Below are 16715 nucleotides of genomic sequence, written 5' to 3'. Positions count from 1 at the left end.
AGCCACTTCGCGAGACCAGCGTGGCTCGTGGCTGCTCGCTGGCTGCTCGCCGCAATAGCGACCTGATAAAGTGCCAGCTGCGTCACTCGAATCGGGCCGCTGATAGCAGCGTCAGTGTGGATTGAAGCGGTGAAACTTCGCCCGAATTAAGCAAATATAAGTGAACTATCTTGTTGAAACAGCAACCATGCAGATATCGCACGGCTCGTTTACGTCACAAAAGCCGCTCGCATGGCACGAACTGTTCCTTGCGTTGTCGCCGCCGCTGTCTCCAGCAGCATCGTCGTGGCACTTTAAGCTAGCTGAGTGCGGCACTTATTCGCGTAGCAGGTTCAAAAAACCCGCCAGAACTCATCGCCTACCTTGCCTTCAACTAAACCAGCCTGAAGCCGCTGCTTCTCAAAACTGCAGTTAGTAACGAAGCGGTACAGAATCAAAGCTGCAAAAGTGTTTTCTTCTTTTCATATGCAACAGGTTTTGCGAACTTGAGCACAAGCTGTCTTCGCTTGCCTGCTCTCCTATGTCCGCAATAGGGGCGCCGTGTCAGACGGGAGCACGGTTCTGCCGAGGTCGAAAAAATTGTCATGAATTACCTTTGAATTGTAAAGTAATTAACTTTTCATTTCCCATTGATCATCTGTCGGGTTTACAAAAATATAAATATAGAAACACTTCCCTATGCTTTCGTTGGTTTCGGCAAATTTTTGCTTTTTTCACTTGTATGTCATAACGGGACCCTTATTTCATTACCCTTGTCTGGCCTATATAGGCAGTTCAAAGTTGGACATTGAGGATTTTTAGAACAAATACGAAGGACACTAAACAAAAATTTTTTTTGTAGATAGGATATGCGGCCAGGCGTACGCAGACTATTAAGAGAATTGTGATCGTAATTACAGAAATTAACTAAATACAATGATAAACTTTTTATATACTGCACGTAGCATGCATGTTTATGTTGATAACTGACAGATAGTGGCAATTGACGAATATTCTATTTTGATCAATTTCAGTAACGCGCCTGTGTCATGATACCACCACTCGATCTGCCGTAGCGGTTGCCTGCCGAGCCGCCGAGCGGACAAAAGGAACTGCATGACGCCGCAGCTGGAACTTGCGGCCGCTAGGCCGGGGCGCCAGGCATCGGTGATTTAAGCTTCCGGGAAACGAGCGTATCGAGCGGTTTGGAATCACTGGTCGTGCGTGCCTCTTGCGTTAATGCAATGCTTCGTTTGAGTTCCGCTGTGCACAAGCAGACGTCCTCAAAGCAAGTACGCTTGAAAGGTTTTCATACATAAGTGCCGCAAACAACTTATTTTTCGCGAGCACTAAATTTGACAATCCGAATGTGGCAGCCTGCAAGCATCCTAGCGCTGCCAGGCCGATGCTCTGCTCCATACGCATGGTGCCAGACCCAAGCGTAATCCACGTTAGCACGAACTCGGCAGTACACGAAAAGAAAACATACTTGCGGCTGGTCCTATCTGAAAAGGACAATATTAGAATCCGCTGCCTCGCCGGAACTGAACCTAAATTTTATTGGTAAACTTCCTTCGCTCACATGGTCAGCACAGAACAGTGCATCCACAAAAGCCGGCAACAGCTCAGACGCCTTTTAAGCTCTCCGTTTGCTTCTGAACGTTTCACAAAAATGAGCGGGAGACGAATTAAAGGTGCAGGCAAACGGAAAGGCATGGACAAAATCCAGCGCATGCCAGCCAGAATCGAACAGTGAGAAGCGAGGAGAGCAGTTCTAGAAAAGGCTGTGCGTTTTCTTCGGCAAGATCCCCGCGAGAATTAACGCCCTTGAAGATGACAACTCAAGAACGAAGCAGCTTATGCCCCCCAAAGGCAGTCCGGTGAATAGTATCGACCGATTCTTATGATGTTGCTCTTCCCCTTGGACCTGACAGCGTTACACTCCAAGGGGTGGCTGTTGAAAGGAAGTTAACCGCGGCTTAATCACTTGATCCGGGATTTCATGAAAATCGGTGGGTTCCATTGGCTGGGGGCCTCCTGTGAGAGTCCTCTGTCGCTTCTTCCTTACGTTGTATCCGACAATAATTAACATTTTTGTAGCGAAAGATACATACATAGCCCACGAACTCGCAGTTTCACTGTACTCGCATTCCCACCATGCTCCCATTCTCACCGTGGTCGCACCGCACCACGTGACCAACCGCGTGACGAACCACGTGACAATTAGCCAGGCAACCAGACTAACCTGGACTTGCAATCAAGATCAACAAAGGCTAACCAAGCTATGCCTTAGCTTTCGCTACGTATATGCTTGCATAGCAGAGCTAAGCCACGGCCAGTTTTTGGGGGCGGGTTATGCCCTCCTCTCCCCCAGATATGCGCCTGGGTGGCCATTTCTCCTTCATTACAACTTTGGGAGGTGTAGTCGTATTCCTCGTCGGTGATGAGTGATAGTCTAGGATGGCTAAAGATCAAGAGTGGCTTCAACTTGCGGAGCATGGTGGCTTGCGCTCGATTTAAATAGGGATGGCGAAGCCGGAATTGGCGTCTCGTCCCTTTGGGAAAGTTCGTGATTTCGCAAAAGTTTGGGGAGCCTAGGCAAGAGCGTCTGGGTGCGTGGGGCTGGCCGCTCAGTTGGTTAGGCCTCGGGCTAGTCTGTCGACCCCTTCTTTTCTAGATCTTCGCGCGTGGGCGGGTACTAAGACAAGTTTTATCATACGGTAGGGAGTGCAGCCGCGAAGGATGCGTACAGCGGACTGGCAGATAAAACTTGCAGAGTAATTTTACATCGCTATTGTGAGTCGCTTACGACTGTGCGCCTTTCTGGCGGTTTCTTCCGTCGTGGTGGAAGGGTGTGTCCTTACTGTGGCAGTGGTGATGATAGTGGATTGTGGCGTGCTTGCACAAGCCACGTATGCGGTTTCATTTTGCCGTGCGGCGCCCATGTATATTGCATGTTTGTCGGCAATGTATGTGGCATGCAGCGCTTAGGCTTTGAGCTGGCGGCGCGTATCTTGGCGGCCAGGTAGCATGTTTTTGGGGTCTGGTTTGATTACAAGGCTGCTATTGACCCTATCGGAATGGAGGCCGTGGGCTGGACGTCGCATAAGGGGTTGATGTTGAGACGGTCAAGTAAGAGCCGCCCGTGTTTAGTGCGGAAGAGGGCTGGATTTGGGCTGCATTGTGTGCCTTTAAGAGGTGTGAGCGGGTTTTGGATGCCGAGTTGGAGGAGATGCTGTGTGCTGGCGTACTGGGGAAGCGCCAGTGCCACTTTGTACACTGAACGTATAAATGCTGTTCACAGCTTCCTGGTCCCTCCGGCGAAGTTGATAGTAGGCATAGGAGTAGGCTATACTGCGAATGAGGAAAGCTTGCGTGAGTCAACGGAGGTAGTCCTCCTTCATACCTCTGCGGCGGGTGCCGATGCGGCGGATGAGGCCGTTGATCTGATTGTTTGGGGTGCAGAGCAACTGAATGACCTTCCAGTTTAACGTCTTATTCTGTATTAGGAAGCGCAGAACACGGATGGTTTGGACCGGAGCTACGGAATGTCTGTCGACTAGGCGAAAAGTAGGCTCTTGCAGGTCGGGGACAGGCGGGCGAAATCGCCTGTTCCTCTCCCCAGTGACTGAACAAGGGAATGTCATAGGCGAATCACAGATTACTATGGCATTCTCCAATAACTCTTATCCGCAACTGTTCCCAATCCAGGCCTCTGAATACCTCTTTAAGTAGATGGTGAGCAGCATTGGCGAGGTCGTGTCTCAATTCCTGGCACCCTTCCTTATTGGAATTTTATTGCTGACTCTAAAGAGGGCCATGGTAGCTGTGCATAGGCGTTAATAATATTGTCCTGTATGTTTATATAAGGCTCCTCTAAACCATGGTATCGAATGTTTGCTTTACGAAGTCAAAAATTAAAAAAAGGTAAGTTGCTTAAAATTTACTTAGGCCCTGGGGCTATATTGGCGGCTACAGCTAGCACCATGTAAACGGCAGAATGCTTTAATCAGTTCTCTAGGTAACTATTGTTATTTTTTTAACAGGGTATGTTGTATTAGCAGAATTGGCAATTTACAGGCAAATGATGTCTAAAGTGCGGCCACTGGACACACTTGCCGGCTGTGACTCATAATCTGCCCAGAACGCGCAGATGCCATTTTTGTAGCACATTTCTTTTTGTGTGCTTTGCACTTTTATTCTGGGTCCTAACTAAGGCGCATTATAGGTGAATCCTTGTAATCCCTATTAATACCGGTCTGGAACAGTCATGTGCCCCTCTGCTGAAGATTGGTCCCCAGTCGGAACGTCAGTAAACTTTTCTTTTATACCGGTGTGTAAGTCTACATTGCGTATGTTCATGTGTGTGCGTTATTTTCACTTACACAGTATGCTATTTTTAACGTCCTTGTCTTTTCAATACCTTGCGCATTGAGGACGACTACTCACTGAACGACTACTAACAACTCTGGTAAGAGTCCTTACCATTGCGATTGCATCCATTGCATGCTCTGAAAGCGAAAAAAAAAAACCTAGCGTTATTTCGAGTTTGTTGCGTTCCTGTGGGCTTGTGTTGAGACTGATGGAGGGCGCGGGGGGGGGGGTCATATATCTAATATTCAAGGCATTTCGCAAGGTGTTCTAGCTTATGACTCAATGAACATATTGTTGCGTCATTTACAATGGAAACTTTCTGCTATAGGTTTCCTGCTTAGAATTCACGGCAGCTGCTGCTACCAAGAACACCAGCTTTAAAGGGAACATAAGTATCAGCAGAGCGCACACAATAAGTAAAAAGATGCTGATAGAACATAGCGCTTAACTTCCAATTTTATTTGAGGAAACTGCAAGCCCCAGTTATACAGGGCGGCCCAGATAATTTTAGCCTGGGCTTATAAATATGCCGCGGTACTCTAAGACGACGCGACCAAATGCATATCCCTGGATATTGTACGGAGCAAGTCGCACTAATTTTTTCGGGCTTAATTGCATAATTAGTCGACATTAATGAACCAACTTCGCAAGCAACAATAATAGGAGAAAAACTTCAAGAGAAAGTTTAGAATAGCCCTAAAATTGTCCGACTGAGCAATTTCTAACTTTCCATATACCACCTATTAGATTTTTTTCGCCCACTGCCCATGCCCACGCAACAAAAAAATACCACGCGACATGTCGGCTTGCGCGCCGCGATTGCAGTTCTTTCAAACGTTCCGTGTAGGAACGAACACATCATTTAGCCGGGTGTGCTGCCACTTAAAAGGTGACAGGGCGGCGACACAGGCTCTGGCTCTGCGATTTCCCCGAGCGCAAGCCGTAAGTGCTGTGTCTGCTTATCGCTTTCACGAACGGCAGCAAGGGAAGCATGCGTGCGTAAATCGCAGTCAGCTGGTGCGTCGCTACCCTGCCTCCTCCTAAGCGGTAACAAACCGGGCTAAACGGTCCGTTCGTTCCTATGCAAATCGTTTGAGAGCACTGCGATAACGGCGCGCAAGCGGGCATGTCCCATTGTATTTCTTTTGCATTTGGCGGGCAACTGCAATGAGCGAAAAACGCTAATACGCAATAGATGGAAAGTTAGAAACTGTTCACTGGGACATTTTTCCGAGCGTTCTAGAACTTTGTCATTGCAATTTTTCGTCTAACTTCGTTGCTTGCAAAGTTGATTAGCTAATCTCGACTAATTGTGCAATTAAGCAAAATAAAAATATGTGACATGCTCCATACGATAGACAGCAACATGTATTTGGTTGCGTCGTCTTAGAGTGCCTCGGCGTATTTTTCAATCCTGGCTGAAGTTAGCGGGGACATCACTAAAATGCCCGCCAGGGGGAATAATCAAGGGTACGGCACACTGCGCGCGAACGAACTGGGAATCACACGTTCAGGATATCATGAGATAACAAGAGGAGCATCAATGCTAAAACCGTACTAGACAATGAGTACCATGATATAATGTACAAAAGATGTTTAAATGAGAGGTTAATGGAACATAAGAACGATTTATCTGGGGCGCCATTCAGAAATTCGCCCGCCCATTGCCGGAGATGTGACAACCAAAATAAGTGCATTCCTCGTTTTAAGAAAACAACCGCCCTGAAGAAACAAAAATATCAACTGACGCACGAAATCGTTGAAGCCGCCTACCTCGCAGGGCGTAGTGAAGGTTGCGTTATCACCCCATCTATGTCACTACCTGAAAAAGAAATAGCTTTTCTCTCTGGTTTTATTTGATGTCACCTGGATTTTAAAGGCACACTTCACATACTGCTCTTTTTTCGTTCCAGCCGTGTTAACTGTTGGCGCTCATACTTCGTTTCGTTTATGTGTTTACCGTTTTTCGCCTTCTCATGTTTAAGCTAAATCACTCCCTTAACTGCGTTTTTCCATCTTTTTCAATTGTCATTCGCGCGTTCTCAGCCTTGTTTTTTCATTATTTTTTTTTTCAATTGTCATTTGCGCTTTTTATTAGAATCTATTGTCTAATGTGGTTTTAGCAATGAAGGTCCTTTTGTTACCTTTTGATGTCCTGGACAACATGTGATTCCTATTCCGTTCGAGCACCTTGACTGTCACGTACTCTTGATTATTCCCCCTGGTGGGCGTTTACCTGGTGTGTACTTGAGTGCGGGCTTCAGGTTCCTCAAATATATTTGGAAGTTCAGTGCTCTCTCCCATCAGCATCTTTTTCCTGATTGCGTTCGCGCCACTGACACATACGGATCCCAACCAGCTAGGCTGGTATACCGTGTTTTTAAACGGAGTACTGATCTGCTGTGAAATTTCGCGGTGAAGTGGGTTGAATGCGGAAGTGGAACTGATCGCGACGTGGCGATAGAATTTCCATTGCTGGCCAAATAAGGATCATGAATATCTTTGTGACCAAGTTGCGGAGCTTACGAACTCTGAGAAGTGGTACACCCCTCTGGCACGACGCATTGGTGCAAACACACATCAGGGGGAATGCGAGAGCAGCTGCCTGCCGCATAGGGGAAAAGAATTTTGTAAGCATTTTCGTTGCCAGTCCTCTATTACAGATTCATTTCGACAGGGATGTTTACTACAAGAAAATATTAAATGTAATAAGACCTGCTGCAGACTACCAGCTTGTTATCTATACTGTACGCTATTATAGATGGTGAACAGATATCTGTATCTATATCTACCAGCTTGTTATACTGTACGCCAGTATAGGCAGTGTTTAGATATCTGTATCTGTAGATATACAGTTTAGATACTATACGCCAGAGTTGGCTGATGAAGCTAAACGCAGCAAGCCGCCGCGGTGGATTAGTGGTTATGGCGCTCGTCTGCTGACCCAAAAGACGCGGGTTCGATCCAGTCCGCCACGGTCGAATTTCGATGGAGGCGAAAGTCTAGAGGCTTGAATACTGTGCGATGTCAGTGCACGTTAAAGAACCGCAGGTGGTCGAAATTATCCGGAGCCCTCCACTACAGCGTCCCTCATAGCCTGAGTTGCTTTGGGACGTTAAACCCCAATAAACCAGACCGAAGCGAAAGGCCGCGGAAAGGTCATAAAGTAAATATCAACTTGAAGCATAGCGCAAGGCGACGAAGGAAGACGGTCATGCCCATATTCTTTAGCTCACAGCATTGCTGTTTTGCTTGATTTAGAGTAAACAGATTTAATGCGGGATTCTCAGCAGTTTCATTAATTTTTTTTTTACCTTTGGGGGAGCGAAATACCGAAAGGGTAGAGCCTAGTACAAATTCTCATGTTATTTTCCACGAAGCCATTAATTTTGGGAATATGAAGAGCTCGGACAGTTCTGCCGGTGATCATATATTCCATTAGCACAGCTAGTTTTATGGATGATGTGAACTATCCTGCGTATATAAAGCGTAATTAAATGCTTGGGTATTTGAACGTATGGCATGCAATGCAATGACCATACAGTATGAAAACTAACAACTGTTCGTTTTACTGCAACGTATCATAACTGATGCATTTGTGCCGTCTGTAGAAGGACTGTGACAATTTTCGGCGCAATGTTTTAAGGCAGGATTTTAATTGGTCATGCATTTGAGCGTGATGTTTATCACACTAACGAAAGCGCTTTATCGTTTTGTAAATTTATGTTAAATAATTTTCAATATATCACTTAAGAAGTTATATTGTGCGAATACTGGTAATCGAGACATTGTAAGTGCAGTGCTTCAATTGCTAACACACAGTATAAATATTTGTAGGATCTTAGCATAAGTAAACCGAGTAGGCGTGCGAAAGCTTGTGTTTAACATGGTCGGGTCATGATTTCGCTTTGATGGGTCGTCGGCACGTGGCGACAATATCAGACACAGGTTAAGTTCAGATCTAGGTTAAGCTGATCTGATTTGTTCACGTCGCAGATGGAATTTAATGAAGACGATGGTGTGCAATGCACAGCGCGAGAGTGTGCTGCATTTCAATACGAGGCCAGCACCTCACCTTGGAAAAAAAATCCGCTTCTGTATGCGCCATGTTTACAGAGGTAAACAACACGAGGTGTGACCGACTACGGCTACAGATTGGAATGTCTACTTTGATTTTACCTCGTCATAAATGATGCTGGAAGGTTAGTCCAATACATTCTAACCTACATGTAACGCGCACGGGGTGTGAGTATTGCAGTTACGATCATAAACAATTAGCACTTCTGCAAATTGACCTGGGAAAAGCGCGCGACCGGGTGTCCCATTCATTTCGTTTTTGTAGCGAGAGCTACATTACTGTAGACACTTCGCCTCTTCAGCATGGTCGCACTTTCACCGCGGCTGCGCCTCGGCCATGGTCGGACCGCTCGCCGCGCCATCTTGCACGATGTCACTCAGCCGTTGCGCTCGTCGTGGAGCAGACGCCACTCACCTCGTTAGTTGTGCGCATGCGCAGTATAGGGAGAGGGGCTGTCGCAGTGTATGTATACATACGGTTCGGCGCAGCGGGAGGCGAGACGCAGTGTTCGTTCGGCATCGCATTAGCACCTTGTCTACCAGCGTCGTCGCTCGGAGCCCGCAGTAGAGGGTGACCAGACACATAAGGGCATACGAACTGGCGTCTCCAGACGGGGGTGAGGAGACATCGTCGTTAAAGCCCATCTATCATCCCCTGTCCGTAGCTAATCGTCCCATTAAGCGGTGAAGGGAACCTGCTGGGGCAAGGGACACAATAGCAAAGGTACAGAAAGGGCGCAGCTGCTTTCGCAGAAACAGACCGCGGATTTTGGCCCCACAAATCCTCAGCTACGAAGTATTTCCGGCGCGAACGCTGAGGTATCTGCGTCTCCCTGCGTCGCCTCGCTCCACTCAACGAATTTTCGCCTGCGGCGACGCCTGTAGCCCACACGCTAACGCGGCGCCGAAGAAACGCTGCCCTGTGCTTCGGACGTTATGGAGAACGATGAGTCGGCTAGGCTGACGGAAGCCAGACTTCGGCGTCGCAACGAAACAAGGACGAGACAGCGTGCCGAAGAGACCGAGCAAGAGCGTGTCAACCGTTTCGATAGGCGTTATAATGACGACGCGGCTAGACGAGCTCGCTTAGCTTCCGACAGTGAATGCGCGACGGTAGAAGACGACGTGCCGAGTTTGGCGCCTCTGAAGGAAGCCAGATTGCAGCATTAATACGAAATAAGCATGGACAGAGGTTAGCCAAGGAAATCATCAGTAGGATTACATCGCTTAACTACAGCGAAGCCTGAGCGTAGTCATGGCCTGTAGCTCTCGCTGCGTACCAGGTTTAACCAGATCTAAACCACAGCCAATTTTCTCTTCGACGTAACGCCAAGCTTGATTCAATTCTTTCTACTGGAATACGCCTCTGTTACAAAACGTATTCAGCGAGCTTGATTGTTAATGGCTGTCTCTCACAACTAGTAGACATTCAGTCCTAAGTGAAGCAGCGCTGCCCACGGTCCCCGGCCACGTTCGCATTATACTAAGAGCCACTTTGTTTAAGTGTTCTAAGCAGTGCAGCCATCAGTGGTTTTCTTATAACTGGTCACAAAATGAAGGTATTAGCCTATGCTGATGAGCTCGCGTTTTTCTGAGCCGCTAAGCCAAGCATCGGTGGGGCTCTTCGTTTAACAGAATACTTCGGTACAATGTCAGGAGCTCAGACTAATTGTTGTAAGTTTTTCGGTCTGGTGGTATGCTGGTTTAGTATGCCAATATGCGTTGGCGTCTCTTTGAGTGCATGTAAGCAGAATGCACATTACTGGAAAGACCGTGTGCCAGCTAGCCTTTTGCTCAGACTTTTCTGCCCCATGCTCTCTTAAAATTTGTCAGGGCGACCTCATGCAATCTCTTTCTCGACACTAAAACTTACTACGCGCTGCAAATTATTAGTTGTACAAGAGTTAATATCCACAGTTTCCACAAAGTTTTCGCAAGTTTTATTGGGTATTCATCTTTTGAATCAATGAAGCATGATTACCTTTTCCGGCCTGTAAGCGCTGGCGGCCTTTGTTTAGTCCACCTGTGTGTCCGACAGATAGTTTCGTGTTCATGTTTTTCCGGGACATTACGCACCCAATAGTGCGTGCATTGCTGCAAGAAAATTTAGTTCATGTTTTAACGAACTTCACTGTGTCCTCTAACGTTACTGTTCGTCCGTGTTTGCGAGGATTCACGCATGAGGTGTACTTCGCTGTTCTTTTCCTGCTCATTCGATGATCCCTGAGTTCCATTTTTCGGTTTGGAGGAAAAGGTTGTACGAGGACTTAATTTTTGTGCTCCTCTATCCGCTAACATATCCTCTGTGTATTTTGGTTTACCAGGAGATGACGCACTCAACACAGTATGTAAAATGCCCTTCTCGCCATATACAAAAACATTTTTCTTTAAGTTATAAACTGAGACATTATCATATTAAAACCAAACACTCGCCAATAACCAAGAAAAATGGAGTAAAACATATGACGTTTCGGGTCCCTTATTCGCATATGAAGAGGATAGCGGAACGGCCGTGTTTATACGCTAGAACGTATTTGCACTGAGCATGCGCATGCTGCAAGCATGGGCCCACGTGTCCGATTAAGCGCGTACCTGGTCGATTTAATGTGAAATGACTTTATGAGTAAATTGGACGATAATGATTTTTCGGTGGCAGTGATGCCAGCTGAATCCATGGCGATATTGTGAACGGAGTGTTTTTGGAGATCTGCCGAGGCCTTGACTTGGCGCGTACGTTGGAAGCGTCATTTTTATGGTCTTTTAGCCGCCTCCTGCAGTCTCCGGTTTCGCCGATGTGTGCTGCGTCGAAATCCCGGCAAGCTCTAGCCTTATCGGTGTTACCAAGATGCACGAGCCAGACGTGGCTGCACAACCTGACTCGGTACCTACCCAGCATCATGCGTCCCCTGGTCGGTACAACAACGACTTATGTGAAGGACTCAGCCCATTTCGTCAGGATGTTACGTAATGTCGACATTCAAGAGGACGACATCATGGTATCTTTCGACGTAAAATTCATGTTCACCTGTGTGTCGGCGGTTTTGCAGATAACCTCTGTCGCCGAACGATCGCGCAGCTTTATGAAGTGAACGCATTTGTACTTGCTGGTCCTGGAATTCATGAGGATATTATATTTCTCGGCCTCTATGTCGATGCATTTGCAGTGAAAACGCTGCTTGCAGGACGCGCACGGGAAAAATTGGTGCTTACCACGAATAGGTGGGAAGTGCCATGCACATGCATCTGCCTGGGTGTCATCTTAAATTCAATCCAACAAATAAATGTAATGAAAAATACGAGTTTATTTCGGTCTACAGCATGTCGGTCACACTACACCACCTTTTCGTAATTCTGCGAAGAAGCCGATCTAACGTATCTGAATATTTATTACAACATAAGGTCAATAGGCTGACACCTTTCACAACGTCTCTTATGAAGCCCATATTGTGATGTAGACAACAGCGCATGACGTTAAGGAGGCTGTGGAACAATAGCGCCCATGTTGTAATTGTTTTCCATTATTATTCTCATGCCGCAGATTAATTAGAGGATATTACAATAAAAAAATTCCGAACTGACGAAGAGTAACTTTTTTTGCACAATAATGAAAAGTGTGGGGCTATTTTGGCTGCGGGCTCCGGCAAAGGCAACGCTAGCTGTTTTCGAGGTCGCAGTTTAACCGGCACCGACGTCGCTCAGTAAGCGAGCACCGGCGGCGTCTGGCATGCGTCAATCAGAGAAGATGAAAAGAAATTGGAGCATGGCGCACCCCTAAATGTCGTTGCGGCTGAAGTCCGAATTAAGGGTTATAGAAAAGAAATAAACTGTTAAAAATCATGGTGCCAACTACAGTTTTATGCTGAATTTTGTGTCAAAATTCATTCATTTCCCCGGAAATTCAGCAAATATCGTTCCCAGATATGTAAAGATATAGAAAACGAATAAACTGTTAAAACTCATGGTGCCAACTACAGTTTTATGCTGATTTTGGTATCAAAATTCATTCATTTCCCCGGAAATTCAGCAAATATCGTTCCCAGATATGTAAAGATATAGAAAACGAATAAACTGTTAAAACTCATGGTGCCAACTACAGTGTTATGCTGATTTTTGTGTCAAAATTCATTCATTTCCCCGGAAATTCAGCAAATATCGTTCCCAGATATGTAAAGATATAGAAAACGAATAAACTGTTAAAAATCATGGTGCCAACTACAGTTTTATGCTGATTTTGGTATCAAAATTCATTCATTTCCCCGGAAATTCAGCAAATATCGTTCCCAGATATGTAAAGATATAGAAAACGAATAAACTGTTAAAACTCATGGTGCCAACTACAGTGTTATGCTGATTTTTGTATCAAAATTCATTCATTTCCCCGGAAATTCAGCAAATATCGTTCCCAGATATGTAAAGATATAGAAAACGAATAAACTGTTAAAAATCATGGTGCCAACTACAGTTTTATGCTGATTTTTGTATCAAAATTCATTCATTTCCCCGGAAATTCAGCAAATATCGTTCCCAGATATGTAAAGATATAGAAAACGAATAAACTGTTAAAACTCATGGTGCCAACTACAGTTTTATGCTGATTTTTGTATCAAAATTCATTCATTTCCCCGGAAATTCAGCAAATATTGTTCCCAGATATGTAAAGATATAGAAAACGAATAAACTGTTAAAACTCATGGTGCCAACTACAGTTTTATGCTGATTTTTGTATCAAAATTCATTCATTTCCTCGGAAATTCAGCAAATATCGTTCCCAGATATGTAAAGATATAGAGAACGAATAAAGTGTTAAAACTCATGGTGCCAACTACAGTTTTATGCTGATTTTTGTATCAAAATTCATTCATTTCCCCGGAAATTCAGTAAATATCGTTCCCAGATATGTAAAGATATAGAAAACGAATAAACTGTTAAAACTCAAGGTGCCAACTACAGTTTTATGCTGATTTTTGTATCAAAATTCATTAATGTCCCCAGAAATTCAGGAAATATCGTTCCCAGATACGTACTCCCAATCAAGCGTAACCCCTCCTCGCTCTATAATTTAATCTCTTAACCTTACTTTTCAAACACCAAATAAAGACTTATGACATTCAGTTTCGTGTTTTACTGCAACACCCATTATTTTCCTTCTGTGTAAGCAAGCCTTGGCTTTGCTTAACAGCGAGCGAAAGCAAATTTCGTTGTCTGTAGGAAAGAAATAAGGAGGGTTTCAACAACGGTTATATTGGGTTTGTCATGTGCGCATCGAGCGTCTCATTAGCATTTTGGAAATTTAAATTGGACATACTGCGCGCGCCTAATTGGAAACTGAACCCACCTTTTTTCTCCTGCAGCTGTACGGCAACTAAGAGAGATTTTGTATCCTGCTCGACCTCTCTGCAGACATTTAATTGCACAAGGAATGCCATGAGATATACTGTGCTCTCAGCAGCACTAGATGGCGCTCTTTGACTTCTGACGCATTGTACTTTGTTATGCCGGGAGGAGGAAGTTTGGTTTCTTCATCCTACTCTTAGTGCTTCCCTTTGTTTCTTTTCCCCAGTAAGCACGAACCATGCTCTTAATCAGGCCTGTTCCCTGTCTTTCCTTAGTGAACAGTAACGTAGCTTTTCAAGGCAAGCAAGTCTAGAGATATATTCAGTTTCTATGTAAAAAATGCCTTGAAGGGTTTATTTTGCAGAATAAGATGATTTTTACTATTTTTAGAAATCTGTGGCCGTTATTTCTGTAGGATGCATGGTTATTTTCTTTCCTGTACAGTATTGTGCATTTTAGTCGTGAAGACTTTAAATTTTCCCGCTTTAACTGCTAGTTCATTTGCGGTTAAACTGCACAAAGAGCTTGGGTATTTTAGTAACTTTTGTATCAAAGCAAGTTTTACAACGGTACTTGCTTAGTTGAGCTGTGCACGATGGGAAAGAATAGTCGCCTTCGTCGAGATCGGCGAATATAAAACCCGCAAACGCCGGTTTTTCGCTGTAGGGCGGCAGTGACACCGTCTGTTTACTGCAGTGGAAAGCGTCACGACAAGGCGCTGAGGCGAGCGTTGCAAACAATATTCTTTGAAAGGTATAGCCTCGTTAAATCAGTTGTTCTGATATTTTTTCCGCTCAGTTAGCCGAAAATGTTGGAAGGGCTTAAGTTGAAGCAGCAGAATGAATGAATGAATGAATTAATGAATGAATGAATGAATGAATGAATGAATGAATGAATGAATGAATGAATGAACTTTTGTGGTAGGTGAACCACATTTATTTAACGTCCCGATAACCGCGGCTGCTGCGCCAACTTCATTTTCATCAGCGCCGCTGGCGATGCCAGCGCCGCTAGCCTTTATTCCAGTCATCATGGGGCCTCGCGGTCGGGGCGCAGCAATTAGGAGGGGGTGCCTCCCTGCCCGCTCTCAGCACCGGAGACAGCGGAGAGAGTCTTGTAGTAAGCTGAATCCGTCGGACGGATGAGGAGTCTTTGCTGATCCGGGTCGTGGCTCAGGATCAGCTCTTTCCAGGTGGCAAGGTCTGGGATGCTTTGTTAATTAGCCCCAGGAGAATCCTGACACTCCCAAATTAAGCGATTTTGCGAAGTCATTCTGTGGCAGCTACTGCAGAGCTCAGGTTCCCCAGTTTCTTTATCGTGTAGTATAGAGAACGAAAAGAATCTGTTGACCTGAAGCCTCGTCCAGGCCCTGCATACTAGGTACTAACCTACCCCCAGCCCTAGGTACTAACCTACCCCCAACGACAACCTCTATCGGGCCGAATAGGTGAGGGAAGCGAGTCTCTTTTTTCTTCTGGTTTTTTGGTATTAAGCGAGAAGATCTGATATTTTTGAGGAGAGCAGGAAAGCCCTCCCTCCAGAGCATAGTTTTCAACTACCTCTGCCGTTGCCTGCAGCCGGTATGAGATGTCAGCGTTCGTTCCCCCTGCTGTCCAAATGGTTATACATCGGCAAAAATGCTGTGCTTTATCCCCTCAATTTTATTTGGCCCGTGGGACAGTCCTCTCATGGCAAAATTGAAGAGCATTGGAGAGAGGACTGAACCTTGAGGGGTCCCCTTATTGCCGAGACCAATCTGCTTTAATGAGAGCCCTACAAAGCTTGTAGTGGTCTTCCAATTGCTTAAGAATCTTTTGACATAGTTAAAGCACTATGCCTACTCTGGCCTCACTGAGGCCTTCAAGGAGCGCTCTATGCTCCACATTATACATTATCGATGGATTTGTAAGTTGAAGCAGACGAAACGGCCGGTACGGCATAATCAAAGGGCCCGTGCTTTTTGCAACGCTCGCCTCTGCGCCTTGTCGTGACGCTTTCCAGTGCAGAAAACAGATGGCACCACTGGCGCCCTTCAGCGAAAAAATGGCGTTTGCGGGTTTCGGTTCGCCGATCTCGACGCAGACGATTACGTTTTCGCATAATACACGGCTCAGCTAAGTAAGTACCATTATTAAACTTGGTGCGACACAAAAGTTACCATAATAATCAAGCTCTGTGTGCAGTTAAACCGCAAATGAGCCAGCGGCTGAGGCGGGGAAAATTTTCAAAATCTTCACGATAAAAATGCACAATACCGTATATGTAGTCGGCAGCGTTGAGTAGCATCGGCCCACTTGTCGAGAAGAACTGAGAGAGGAGGTATTTCATCGCGCCGATTTGTAAAAGCGAGTAAGAAAAAAACTAGATAAACTGGGCAGGCTATTTTTCATCCATGCACGGTATTCAAGCCCTCTTTGGTAACGCTCCATTACTGGTACGCGCTTAACATTTTCTTGAACAAATGTAACAGAACATTCATCTAGGTGGCGCCCGCTGTTTCAAGAGTGCCTGTATTATCTCTGTACATCTACTGTGGCCTCATCTTTATTCTGTCTGCTCCTATTGCTGGAGAAACGACTCTTCAATATTATTCCATTTGGCCCTGTCTTGTTCCCGGAGCGGCATCTTTAAACCCGAAAACTTCCTAATCTAATCCGCCCCCACCCCCTAACTTTCTGCTGCCACCTTCTACGCTTGCATTCTCTAAGAATTCAGTCCGTTCCACTCAACGACTATCGGTTATCTGCCCTCGTTGTGCGTGCTGTCCGCTGCCACAACCTGTACGCTGCGCCGTACCGCATCAATATAAAGGAGGAAAATATGCCAGCTTTGTTAATCCACGTCTGAGCGTTTTGTTAACCTCCCTGGAAGCCGCTCTTATCTGCGACCGGACGAATGACTAAGTACATCATTAACGCCTTATTTTATTTATGTTGACGCGACAAAAGTAA

Source organism: Amblyomma americanum, chromosome 7 (assembly GCF_052857255.1).
Source record: "Amblyomma americanum isolate KBUSLIRL-KWMA chromosome 7, ASM5285725v1, whole genome shotgun sequence".
In the NCBI taxonomy this organism is placed as follows: domain Eukaryota; kingdom Metazoa; phylum Arthropoda; class Arachnida; order Ixodida; family Ixodidae; genus Amblyomma; species Amblyomma americanum.
The sequence above is the reverse complement of the archived record's forward strand: the minus strand, read 5'-3'. Positions refer to the sequence as shown.